Genomic DNA, 13,281 nt, shown 5'->3' with positions numbered 1-13,281 from the left:
TATTTGGCATTTTCTTTTTACAAATGACAGCATTTTACTTAAATAGCATTTCACTCACAGATACAAATCTTGTTTTTTTCTCTCAATCCTTCATTAAAAATATATGATAGAAATCATTTCAGCATCTTATTAATGGTCAATTTTCACAGTTAATACGCATTTAAAACATTAAAAGATATAAATCTAATAGTTTTCTACTGTTATTAATATAACAACTTACATCTCTGCATTCCCTTGCGAACACTGAATCACCATAGCAACGGTAAACACAAGCTAACAGACAGAGATTTGTTATTGTTTGTAAATCTGATCTGCTGCTATAGTGTAAGGCACGATGATGTTCTTCTAAAGCACTATTCCCTTGAATGCTGTATAATACTCTATTATGAATTATTTATATAAATAAATAATTTTAATATATAATAATTAATCGAGTATTCTGCCAATGTTTTTTTTTTTTCATATTTATAAGGGTGTTTCTATTTGCTCTATTGCTGTGTACTACCCACTAGTAACCTGGGTTACAATTGACTATATATAAATCAGTTGACATTATTAAGGCATTTATTGGGTACAATTGCTACTTTTTACTGTCATTCATTGTGTTTTGGTCATTATTAATGCACTGTCACTTTAATTGAGCGTGAGCAGCGCGTCAAAAATAGACCCGGCACCAAAACTATCGCTGCACTGCTGCTTCAGCGACGCTCACGCCTCGCTCTGACGCGCTGCTACTGCGTGCATTATGAAAGCTCTAATCTGTTAACAAGGACGCCGAAAAAACACGCTCTGCTCACGTGCTGCTGGCGCTTGCGGTGTGAAACAGCCGTTAGTCTTAACACTAAAAGAAAAAACCTCTGGATACGATACTTCTAAAACAGTTTCATCTAAGACAGTGTGGGGGAAGCAAAATTTACTATGCTTTCTACTCAGTTACTTTGCACATGCATAAAGAGGCTCTTGTATGACAAATCCAAAAGGCGTGATCTTAAGAATAAATGGCAGTCACTTTTACCCTAAACCACAGTTTGCCTTCGAGTCATTCCTCAAGTCCACTCGGCCCTACACTGTTTTATAATCTTCCTTATTTAAAACAGCTCAATTAAGTCATCGGCTTCCTTGTAGAGTACCCCTAGTATCTGAGCCTGCACTGCGCAATGAAAGAAAAAAGCAAAACGGGATGGACAGATGCCTGAAATGTTGGAAACGCACCACACCTTAAGTCAGTGAAGAAAAAGGGCAAAGCTTGCAACTCTTGTGGGACTCGAACCCAAAACCTTTAAATGACTCGGCTCACAGCCAAGAAGTCCAATGCGCTATCCATTTGTGGCGCTGTGGCTTAGCTGGTCAAAGTGCCTGTCGTGTACACAGGAGATCCTGGGCTCAAATCCCAGCAGCGCCTTAGTTCAGGTTGGTGCGTGTGCTTTTTTCATAGAGCTTAACGAAATAAATTATAAAACTGTATAGCTTTGAGGCATAATGGATAGTGCGACAAATTGAATTACATTTGAGAGCTCATCTGATTCACAACTAGTTTACTGCACAACAATTTTTATAGTTGTTTATCTCCCTCTCCATAATCTCCATTCCTCAAAACTATTGAGGATTTTTTTCCTGCCTAGAGATGAAAAGTGTATGACCGAAATCCAAACACACCTATACCCCTTCTCCAAGCTATAGCAGTTGATGCTTTTCATGGCTGGATTTGCCATGCAAGGTGACTTTTCCCCCACTGCTTGGCCACACCAAAACAGAAAAGAGAATGCAGTATAGCTGTTTTTTTATTTATTTATTTATGTATTTTCTGTAACTGTATTTAGTAAATACTTCTGTTGATGGTATATGTAGACCACATTTTCTGCAACTTTGTGTTGGTTGGGATCAACACTTTGTACGCTGTTTTTGTGGGGAAAATACAGTAAAATATATTCGGTATTTGTTTGTTTTGTATAAAAACAATTTTCAGAAAAATTTTACAATGCACTTCTGTAGGTCTATGTACTGTCTGTAGTAAGTGTAACACTGAACTGAAAAAGGCTAACAGAAAGTCATTATGATGAATAGAGAAGAAGTCGTCATAGTGTTTTACATTAAGCACATTAGTGTTTAACTTATCTTATGAATGTCTGTTAATGTGATGGCTTGTGTGTGTCATTTGAAAACAAAATACCATTTTGAGAAGAAATCACATTGTTTTGAACGTATAGTTTCATTTTGCAGAAGAATTGAAGAGTTTTGCCCAATGTGTGTGTGTTTTGGGATTTGTGTGTAGAGTTCTGACAATATGAAACATGCTTTCAGAAATTGTGTGTAAACAACTGGAAAAAACTGGAAACAAACTCTTTGGTTGTCATTTTAAGACCTCCAGGAACAGGTTTGGTGACCCCTGGCTTAAAAGCATAGTTCACTCAGAAAGCAACTTTACAGGGCAACACTATCTGCTGACGAACTGGCATTCTCAGAAAAAAAGGCCTCTTACAAAACACCCTTACAAAAAACGCCCTTACAAAACAGCAGACAACTGTAAGGGCTCAACCGAAATTTGAATCTGGGATTTATCATGGCATGAACGAGAATCATACTCCTAGAGAACCATGCCACTATGCAAAGGAATGTTTTATGTGCCGACAATATCTGCTGACAAACTGGAATTCTTCGAAAAACGTTTTTTATGAAAGCCATAATGCCCTGTTAAACAACAGAGAAACTGCAAGGACTCATCCGGGATTTGAACCCGGGACCTCTCATACCCAAAGTGAGAATCATACCCCTAGACCAACTAGCCATAAAAGCTTGCATATTTCACAAGACATCAGAAGCAACAGATGGTCAGAAGTCCTTATCTAACAAACATTGAAGCAGGGCTTTTGCTTCTTTTGAACCCGGAACTTCTGCAATGGTTCGTCCAGGCTTTGAAAACGGGACCTCTCGCACCTTATGCGAGAATCAAGCCCATAGACCAACGAGCAACTGCAAAACAGCCACTTTACATGGCAACACTATCTGCTGACAAACCGGCATTCTCAGAAAAAAGGCCTCTGTGTAAGCCACAACGCCCATACAAAACAAAAGACAACTGTAAGGGTTCAACTGAAATTGGAACCTAGGATTTCTCATGGCATGAACGAGAATCATACTCCTAGACCAGCAAGCCACTATGCAAGAAATATTTTATGTGGCGACACTATCTGCTGACAAATTGGAATTCTTTGAAAGACGTTTTTACGAAAGACATAATGCCCTGTAAAACACAGTACACCTGCAAGGGCTCGAGTGACGTCACTGACGTCACTGTCTCCGTTCGGTCCCCTACTGCATTTTCTTGAAGTTTGGACTCGCTATTTACTCGCAATTTAAATCTTAATCATAAAATTCTTCCTCATTCGCTAACTATTTTTCCCTTCCACCTAGGGTGAACAAACCCTTAATACATTTATACAAACAAAACTGCTTTAAAACGGTCTGTCCCTCGAGCATCTGCCTGTTGTTTGTAGATTTAGCCTGCTAGCGCCGCTGGTCAGCTAAAGCTACCAACCTCTTTTACCATACACTTTTGACATACTGGCTTTGCTCTTTACCCCGTAAAATGTCGCTTGCGTCTCTGTCCTTGTGTGGAGGAGAAGCATCGATGGAGGCGTTGGAGCTGGAGCTGGAAGAAGTGGAGTCCCAGATCCGGGCACATCTGATGAGGTGGACGCGGCTGCAGGAACAACTGCTTGTTGTGCCTAACGCTAAGGCCGCCTCATCATCTAAGGTACGTGGAAATTACAACCACATCATTCCCTCTACCTCAACCCGCGTCCTTCTCTGTCCAGGCCCAGCGCACCCGGGGCGCGGCTTGGCCAGGCGTCGTTCACGCCGACACCCGGCTACCACGGCGCCTGGGTGCAGCCGCGTAAGGTGCTTGCCAGATCCTGGGGCAGAACGTCTCCTCCTCACGTTTTCGAGATCTCCACCGAGAACCGCTTCTCCCCTCTCCGCGAGTCGGATCCCGATGTGGCCATCATCGGTGACTCGATTGTTCGTCACGTCCGTGCCGCCTCCTCAAAAGGTAATAAAGTACGTACTTTCTGCTTTCCTGGTGCCCGTGTGAGAAATATTTCTACACAGATTCCAACCATCCTGGGTGCTGCCGAGAGCCCTGGTGCCGTTGTCCTCCACATTGGGACAAACAATACCGGGCTCAGGCAGTCGGAGATCCTGAAGAAGGACTTCAGGAGCCTGATCGAGGCGGTTCGACGCACCTCGCCCGCCAGGCAGATCATCGTTTCAGGGCTGCTTCCTACCTACCGCCGAGGAAATGAAAGGTTCAGTAGACTTTTAGCTCTGAATGAATGGCTAATAACATGGTGTAAAGAACAGAAATTGCTCTTTGCTAATAACTGGAATTTTTTCTGGGAGCGTCCTAGGCTCTTCCGTGCTGACGGCCTGCACCCCAGTCGAGCCGGAGCTGAACTCCTGTCGGACAACATCTCCAGATTACTTCGCACCATCTGACTAGCAGGTAAAAATTCACAAAATTCACATTATAGCCACCTAGACTCTTGTTCGTCCCACTTAAACATCAGTAACGCATATCTTGCAAATCCTATAGAGACTGTGTCTCTTCCTCGTATTATTAGATTAAGAAATAAACGTACTGTGTGCTCCAGAAAAAATCTATTAAGAATCAAACCAGAAAAACCAGTAGAAAGTGAAAATACAAATTTCGTAAGGCTTGGTCTCCTAAACATCAGGGGCCTCATGTACGAATACTTGCGTGGAAATCTTACTAAAACATTGCGTACGCACAAAGCTGTAAATGTGCGTATGCAGAAAAATATTCAGATGTATGAAACACTGCGTACGCCGAATCTCACGCATATTCTTTTGTACATCTGAATGAACGTGAAACTGAGCGCAACATGCACGAGCACAAAACCCCTCCCTGCCTCCTCCCCCGAATGAATATGCTAATGACTATGCTACTGGCAAAACCCAACGAAAAAGCAATGGCAAAATCAAGCAAAAAGAGAAACTTTGAACAGAATGTGAATTGGAGGTGCTGCTTTCGGAGGTAGACCGGAGAAAAGCGGTGTTATTTGCAAGTTTGTTCTCCGGAATTAAAAACAAAAGAAAAAAATAGAGTGGGAGAGTTTAGCTGATGCGGTCAACACAGTTGGGTCTGAACATCGCACTGAGTGCGTTAAAAAAAAGAAATAGTGTGGTTTATATCGGTAAAATGTTGCAGGACGTTCAACAGTCTCAGTGGTGCTACTCGTAAGACGCATGTTATCATGAATTGATACATTTGAGCATGCACTTGGCTCGAATCCAGCGTCTGATGAACTCTTTCTTGTTTTTTCCCCCACTACATATCAGATTTTGCCAACTATTTATCGCGAGAAAGACAAGTAGGAATCATCAATAAGTTCATATCAATAAGCATCATATTTTATTTGCACATTTATTGAATGGAAATGTTTCTGATTCATGCATGCAAATTTATCTTCAGATAGTGTCTTTATAGCAATGTGCGTGTGGTAGATAGCTCAGATTACATTGGGAAAACAGGCGACTGCTGCAAATTGTGCTTTAATGTTTAGCTGGTCAAATGTATGGTATGGAAACCTTATATACCTGCTGAACCCGTCTCATACAGCTGCCATTGCAAGGCTCAGCCACTTTGTAAAGAGGAATTTAACACAAGTGCCTCTAGGAGTCGCCAATGGAAATAAAACAGACACGCACAAAAAATGTGCGTACGCCTGCCAGAAAGCTGCCGTGAAGCTGTGCACATTCCCACGTTCAGTTCATTGTTAGTAAATCCAAACGTGAGCGATTCTGAGCGTGAAACCTGGCGTACGCAAAGTTTTTGTGCGTACGCAGCCTTGATACATGAGGCCCCTGGTCACTTGCACCTAAAGCACTTATCATTAATGAAATAATAACAGAAAACAATCTTAATGCACTCTGTCTCACTGAAACCTGGCTGAAACAAAATGACTATATTAGCTTAAATGAAGCAACTCCTCCAGGATTCTTATATAAACATGAGGCTCGTCAAACTGGTCGTGGTGGTGGAGTTGCATCAATCTTTAGTGATTTCCTTAATATTAATTAGAGAAAAGGACTTATGTTTAGCTCCTTTGAAGTATTATCGCTTAATGTTCAGCTTCCAGATACTATGCAAAAACCTATGTTATCTCTCGCTTTAATCACCATATATAGACCCCCAGGACCCTATGTCAATTTTCTAAAATAATTTTCTGATTTTATTTCTGACTTACTAGTCAAAACTGATAAAATGCTAATTGTAGGTGACTTTAACATCCACATAGGTGACACTAACGATACATTAGGGCTCGCGTTTATGGATTTAATACACTCACTTGGGATAAAGCAAAACGTTGTGGGTCCAACCCATCGCTTAAAGCATACATTAGATCTAATTCTGTCTTATGGAATCAAGGTTATTGACGTAGACATTATACCACAAAGTGATGATATTACAGATCACTACCTCTTACTATATAAGCTGTGTTTACCTGAAATCAGCAAACCCGCTCCAATACTCCGCCCTAGTAGAACTATTGTTCCGTCAACTAAAGATGAATTTATAAATAACTTACCTGATCTCTCTCTATTTCGTAATGCACCCGCAAACTCAAATGATCTTGATGTAGTAACCAGCAGTATGGATGCCATCTTTACTAGCACACTAAATACTGTGGCACCCATCAAATTAAAAAAGGCTAGAGAGATTAAAACTATACCATGGTATAATAGTCATACTCGTGCGCTCAAAACAGCAACCCGCGCCCGTACAGCAACGTAAATGGAAAAAAACTAATTTAGAGGTCTTTAGAATTGCGTACAAAAACAGTATGTCCAGCTATAGGAGGGCTCTAAAATCTGCCAGGACTGAGCACCTGCGCAAACTGATAGAAAATAATCATAACAATCCTAGATTTTTATTTAACACCATCTCTAAATTAGCAAATAATCGGTCATCCTTGGAACAAACTACTCCACCGCAAACTAGTAGTGATGACTTCATGAATTTTTTCAGTGATAAAATAGAAGGCTTTAGACGGAAAATAGGAGATGCCAAACTTTCTGCACTGGCTTATACTCCAAATCCTGTAAATATTTCATTGAATCATAATAATAACCTACACTGCTTCAAAATCATAGAACACGAAGGGTTAGTAAAAATTATAAATAGCTCTAAACCAGCTACGTGTATGCTGGACTCAATTCCAACAAAATTACTGAAAGAGCTGCTACCTGCTATAGGAGAACCTCTTCTTAACATTATCAACTCTTCTTTATCTATAGGCCATGTTCCAAACTCTTACAAGCTAGCTGTTATTAAGCCTATTATTAAGAAACCGCAACTAGACACCAACAACTTAGCTAACTATAGGCCTATTTCAAATCTTCCATTTATGTCTAAAATACTAGAAAAAGTTGTTTCCACTCAATTATGCTCTTTTCTGCAGACGAACAATATTTTTGAAGTGTTTCAGTCAGGTTTCAGGGCTCACCACAGTACAGAAACCGCCTTAGTGAAAATAACTAATGATTTACTCTTAGCTGCTGACCGAGGGTGCGTCTCGCTATTAGTTTTACTCGATCTTAGTGCGGCATTTGACACCATTGACCACAATATCCTCATAAATCGCTTAAAGTCTACAGGTGTCCAGGGACAGGCTCTACAATGGTTTATGTCATACTTAACTGACCGCTACCAGTTTGTGAATATTAATGGACAGCCTTCACAAGTCAGCCCAGTAAAGTATGGGGTGCCTCAAGGATCAGATTTAGGCCCTTTACTGTTTACAATTTACATGCTACCTCTGGGAGACATTATTAGAAGACATGGGATCAGCTTTCACTGCTATGCAGATGATACTCAATTATATATTTCAACTAAACCTGACGAGACGTCTAAACTTTCTAAACTAACTGAGTGTATCAAAGACATCAAAGACTGGATGAGCAACAATTTTTTTCTCTTAAACTCCGACAAAACAGAATTATTACTTATTGGGCCTAAATCTTGCACACAGCAGATCTCGCAACTCAATTTACAATTAGAGGGATACAAAGTTAGTTTTAGCTCTACTATAAAAGATTTGGGTGGAACTTCCGGTGACGTCATGTGGCTAGTAGTAGCTTGAAGAAATTGCTCCGTTCAAAATGGCATCATCCCTGAGAGGTAAGGGATCGCAAAAACAGGAACAACTTAAGGACAAGGGGGACAACTTGAAACAGTTGACTCTGAAACAAGCCTCGTGTTCACCGGCGGTTGCAGATGCTAGCCCGCATGACTCTGGGTCAAGAATATTGGAGGAACTCGAGAAAATGAGGAAAGATAACCAAGAGGGACAAACGCAAACTCAGCTCTCCTTAACGAGATTAGAAACGGCTTTTAAAGGACTAAAAGATGACGTGACAAATTTGGAAAAGAGAACCTCGGAGGCGGAGGACCATATTAGCGCTAACGAGGATACTGTGAAGCGCCATGAGCAGGCCATCCGACACCTGTTGCAGCGCGACATGCACCTGACTGGGCGCTGCGAGGACATGTAGAACAGACTACGGAGAAACAACCTGAGAATTTACCGTGTGCCAGAGGGAAGTGAAGGAACAGATGTAAAACTTTTCGTACAAGAGATTCTTAAATCAGTCCTTCAACTACCTCCAGAGATGAGCATTAGCATCGAGTGAGCCCACAGAGCACTTACCGCCAGACCTAAAAACCCAGACGCTGCCCCGCAATCCCTGATTGTGAAGTTTCTGGACTACTCCGTCAAAGAGTCTATTCTAAGGAAAGCATGGGAGCAAAAAAAAAGTGATGTATAAAGAAGGACAAATATACTTGGACCACGACTTCTCACCCGAATTGCAGAAGAAAAGATCGCTTGTGCGTGACGCAGTTAAGCAGCTGCGAACGAAGAACATCAGAGCCAGGTGTATTTTTCCTGCACAGCTGAGAGTGGGCCTAGAAGACGGTGAGAAAATCTTTCCGACGATGGCAGATGCTCAACCTGTACTTGAGAAGATGGGGGTGAAGGTGCGCGTGGACGAGAGGGAGCGGCTGGAAGTGGAGCTGTCCAAACGCGGATGGAGCACTGCGGGAGCGAAAGCGTGGAGCGGCCCTCAAACACGTTCATACGCAGGGATTGAATCCTTTTTCACCACAAAGGAGTGAGATGTTTCTTCTTTTCTTTTTCTTTTTTCATTTAGTGTTTCTTTGCCGAGTACATCTCATGTTTGAGACTGATACGTTTTAACGCTGGACGGGGCGGGATTAAAAACGAGTGGAGTTTCATCCTTCCACGGCTTGGCGTGCAACAGACTGCCCTAAGAACCGGACGCAGCGACGCAAAACGTTTAGTTTCGTTTTCCACGGAGGACCAGTCACCATCCTCTGCCCAGGAAACATCGGGGACTGGATTTTTCAGGTTTGATAACTGACTGATCCAGTCTGGTATGTGGAAGTCTACATTGTTCTGTTCACTTTTGTTCTGTTATGTTCTTAATGTTCTTTATGTCCTGAGATTGAAAATGAGCCAATCCCTACTAATATGTAAAAAACATTTTTCGTTTTGCTCTATGAGGAATAAGTTCATAGTACAAGATGAACAATCTAATTTGTGTTAATTATAATGTTAAAGGGCTGTGTAGCCCCATTAAGAGGAAAAAAATATTCAACCAATTAAAGAAATTTAACTGTGCTATAGCTATGCTTCAGGAGACTCATCTTTCAGAAAAGGAACATTTGAAGCTGAGGAGAGAATGGGTTGACCAGCAATATAGCTCCTCATACCACAATGGGAAAAAGAGGGGTGTCGCAATTCTTTTCAATAAATCTATTTGTTTTTGTCATGAAAAACATTTTTGTGATAAAGAGGGGCGGTATGTGATGGTAATTGGAAGTATAGGGGGCATTAAAATAACTTTGCTTAATTTATATGCTCCAAATGAGGACAACCCAATTTTTTTTTCAAAAAGATGGCATCATTGATAGCAGATAAAGCAGAAGGGATTATTCTAATTGGCGGGGACTTTAATTGTGTTTTGAGAGCAGCGGTTGATAGGCTCCCTGCAGGTTCAGGTTCAAAATCCCAAAAGTCTCTGGCTCTTTTAGCACTGATGGGGGAATTAGGCTTGGTTGATGTCTGGCGCAGCTTACATCGCAAGGAAAGAGATTTTACTTTTTTCTCACAGGTTCACTGTGCCCACTCAAGGTTGGATATGTTCCTGATGTCGGGAACAGATTCCTTTAGAGCCACTGAATGTAATATAGAAGCAATCACCATCTCAGACCATGCTCCAGTATGTTTGAAATTAAAGATGAGCCCAAATAATAATTTTAAATATTGGAGAGCCAATGTATCTATATTAAATAAAGAAATTGTTAAACAGGAGTTACAAAAAAGCATTATTGACTATCTTGAATTTAATGATAAGGATGGGGTGTCTCCAACAGTTTTATGGGAGGGAGCCAAATGTGTTCTAAGGGGCAATATTATTGCAATTTGTTCCAGATTAAAAAAAGAGAGAATTGCAGAACAATTAGTATTAGAAAATCAAAATCAGTACATTGGAAAGAGAATTTCAGACAACTCGGACGGATGATTTACTGGACAAACTAAATGAGACTAGACAACAACTAAACAACTTGTTAACCTATAAAGCAGAGGGGCAGCTGAGATTTACAAACCAAAAATATTATGAATTAAGTAATAGGGCTAGTCGTTTGTTAGCATTTCAGCTGCGTAAATCGCAATCAAGCAGAGTGGTGCATAAAATAAAGTGCCCAAAATCGGGGGATATGAAGCACCAACCGAAGGAGATTACAAAGGTATTGCTAACTATTACCAGGAGTTATATTGGGAAGAGGACTGCCCAAATAAGATGGAAAAGACTGAAAATTTCCTTAAATCAATTCATCTTAGTAAACTGACCGAGGAGGAAGCTGACCAAATAACAAGCCCAATAACAAAAGAAGAAATTTAAAAAAGCATTATGAAACTTAAAAATAACAAATCTCCAGGAGTAGATGGACTCCCTGGAGAATATTACAAAATGTTTGAAAAAGAGCTGACGCCGATTTTGCATAAGGTTTACAATTATGCCCTTTCAGAAGGTGTTCCCCCCGGTCATGGTCTAAAGCCATTATTAGTGTCATCCATAAAGAGGGCAAAGACGCAACACTCTGCACCTCTTATCGTCCCATCAGCCTTCTATGTGTTGATCTGAAAATACTTACGGCCATCATTGCAAACAGAATTCAGAACCACATAAGAAAACTTGTAAAACCTGACCAGACTGGTTTCATTACACAGAGACAAGGAACAGATAATGTCAGAAGAGCCTTAAATCTCTAAATAATAGTGCAAAAAAGGAATATCCCATCAATGCTTCTCAGCTTAGATGCTGAGAAGGCGTTTGACAGAGTGGACTGGGCCTTTCTACAGCAGACTCTCAAACATATGGGTTTTAATGACACCTTTATCAAATGGATCCAAATATTTTATAAAGACCCCAGGTCAAGAGTAAGGGTTAATGGCCACTGCTCTGATTTTTTCCCACTGGGACGCGGCACTAGACAGGGTGAAGTCCTCTCCCCCTCTTTATTTGCACTTAGCATAGAGCCGCTGGCTGAACTGATTAGATCCAATCCTCTTATACAGGGAATAAGAGACGAAACCAATGCTTCCCATAAGTTGTCTCTTTTTGCTGATGATATTTTATTATTTTTGGAAAATCCAATTACCACCATCCCTGCCCTGCTCCAAAGCCTTAATGAGTATAGTACTGTATCGGGATATAAAGTTAATACAAACAAATCTAAAGCATTAATGATTGTTGGGAACTGGCCATCACAGTTAGATAATTTGGTCTCATTTAGACACTCCACACAGGGGTTTAAATATCTGGGAGTAACAATTACCCCTAAGACCACTCAGTTGTTTTCATCTAATCATGAAAAGTTATTTAGGGAAATTAAAACCGATTTGAATAGAAGTGATATACTTCCACTTTCTCTCCTAGGAAGAATTGAAAGTATTAGAATGAATGTTCTACCAAGATTATTTTTCATTTTTCAAAGCCTTCCTGTTGTTGTACCACAATCTGCATTCAAATCATTACAAAAGTGCATTTCAAAATTTATTTGGCAGAACAAAAGGCCAAGAATGCGCCTTAAAATTCTGATGTCAGATAAGGGTAATGGTGGTCTGGGGCTGCCTAACATAAAAATGTATTATTGGGCTGCCCAAATAAGAGCAATCGTGGCCTGGATCATTCGTGATCCAGAAACAGTATGGGTCTCCATGGAGGAGGTGTCAATGCCTGGAATATCTCTATCTAGGCTCCCATTTGTTGGTCTAGAGACACAGAAGAAAATAAAGATAGAAAATTTATGGGTTAAAAACACTCTAAAAATCTGGAACCAGGTACAAAAACAATCAAGAGGATTGGTGGCCCTCTCACGAGCCATGTCCATAAGTCAGAATATTGAGTTTCTTCCATCTCTAATGGACAGGGGCTTTGGGATGTGGGCGGAAAAAATGCTTTTTACTGTAAACCAACTCTTTGAGGGAAATGTAATGAAATCTTTCTCCCAACTAAGAAACAAGTTTAATCTACCCTCAGGGGACCATTACAGATATTTACAAATAAGGGACTATTTAACAAAACATAAGAATTGGGATCAGCTCAGAAGAGAACCAACAAACATAGAAAAACACTTGATTCATCTGATTGAAAACAAGGGCGTAATGAAAAAACAAGTGTCCTTAATTTATTGCAAACTGATGATGGATATGTCGGATAACACACAACATATAAAACAACAATGGGAAATGGAACTCAATGTGACATTGGATGATGATACTTGGGTAGATGTTTGTTCTGGTTGCCATAAGGGAGTGGGGAGTCAAATGTGGACGGAGTTTGATTGGAAGTCTAAAATTCGATTTTTCAGGACACCACTAAAGTGTTTCCGTTCTGGTAGTTGTGGCAGCAATAAGTGCTGGAGAAACTGTGGATCAAACGCACATATTTTGGGACTGTCCTATTGTTCAACACATTTGGACTGAAGTAAAGGGGATCGTGGAAAAGCTCCTTAAAGTGAATCTCTCTTGGGACCCTTTAACATTTTTACTGGATAAATTTCCAGAGGATCTGTCCCATGATCAGAAAACTTTGCTACATCTCCTGCTAATGGCTGGAAGAAAAAATATAACAATTAACTGGTTTAAACCTGAACCACCCACGGTTTCA

Source organism: Danio rerio, chromosome 4 (assembly GCF_052040795.2).
Source record: "Danio rerio strain M-AB ecotype USA chromosome 4, GRCz13ab, whole genome shotgun sequence".
Taxonomy (NCBI): Eukaryota; Metazoa; Chordata; class Actinopteri; order Cypriniformes; family Danionidae; genus Danio; species Danio rerio.
Note: the sequence above shows the minus strand (reverse complement) of the source record.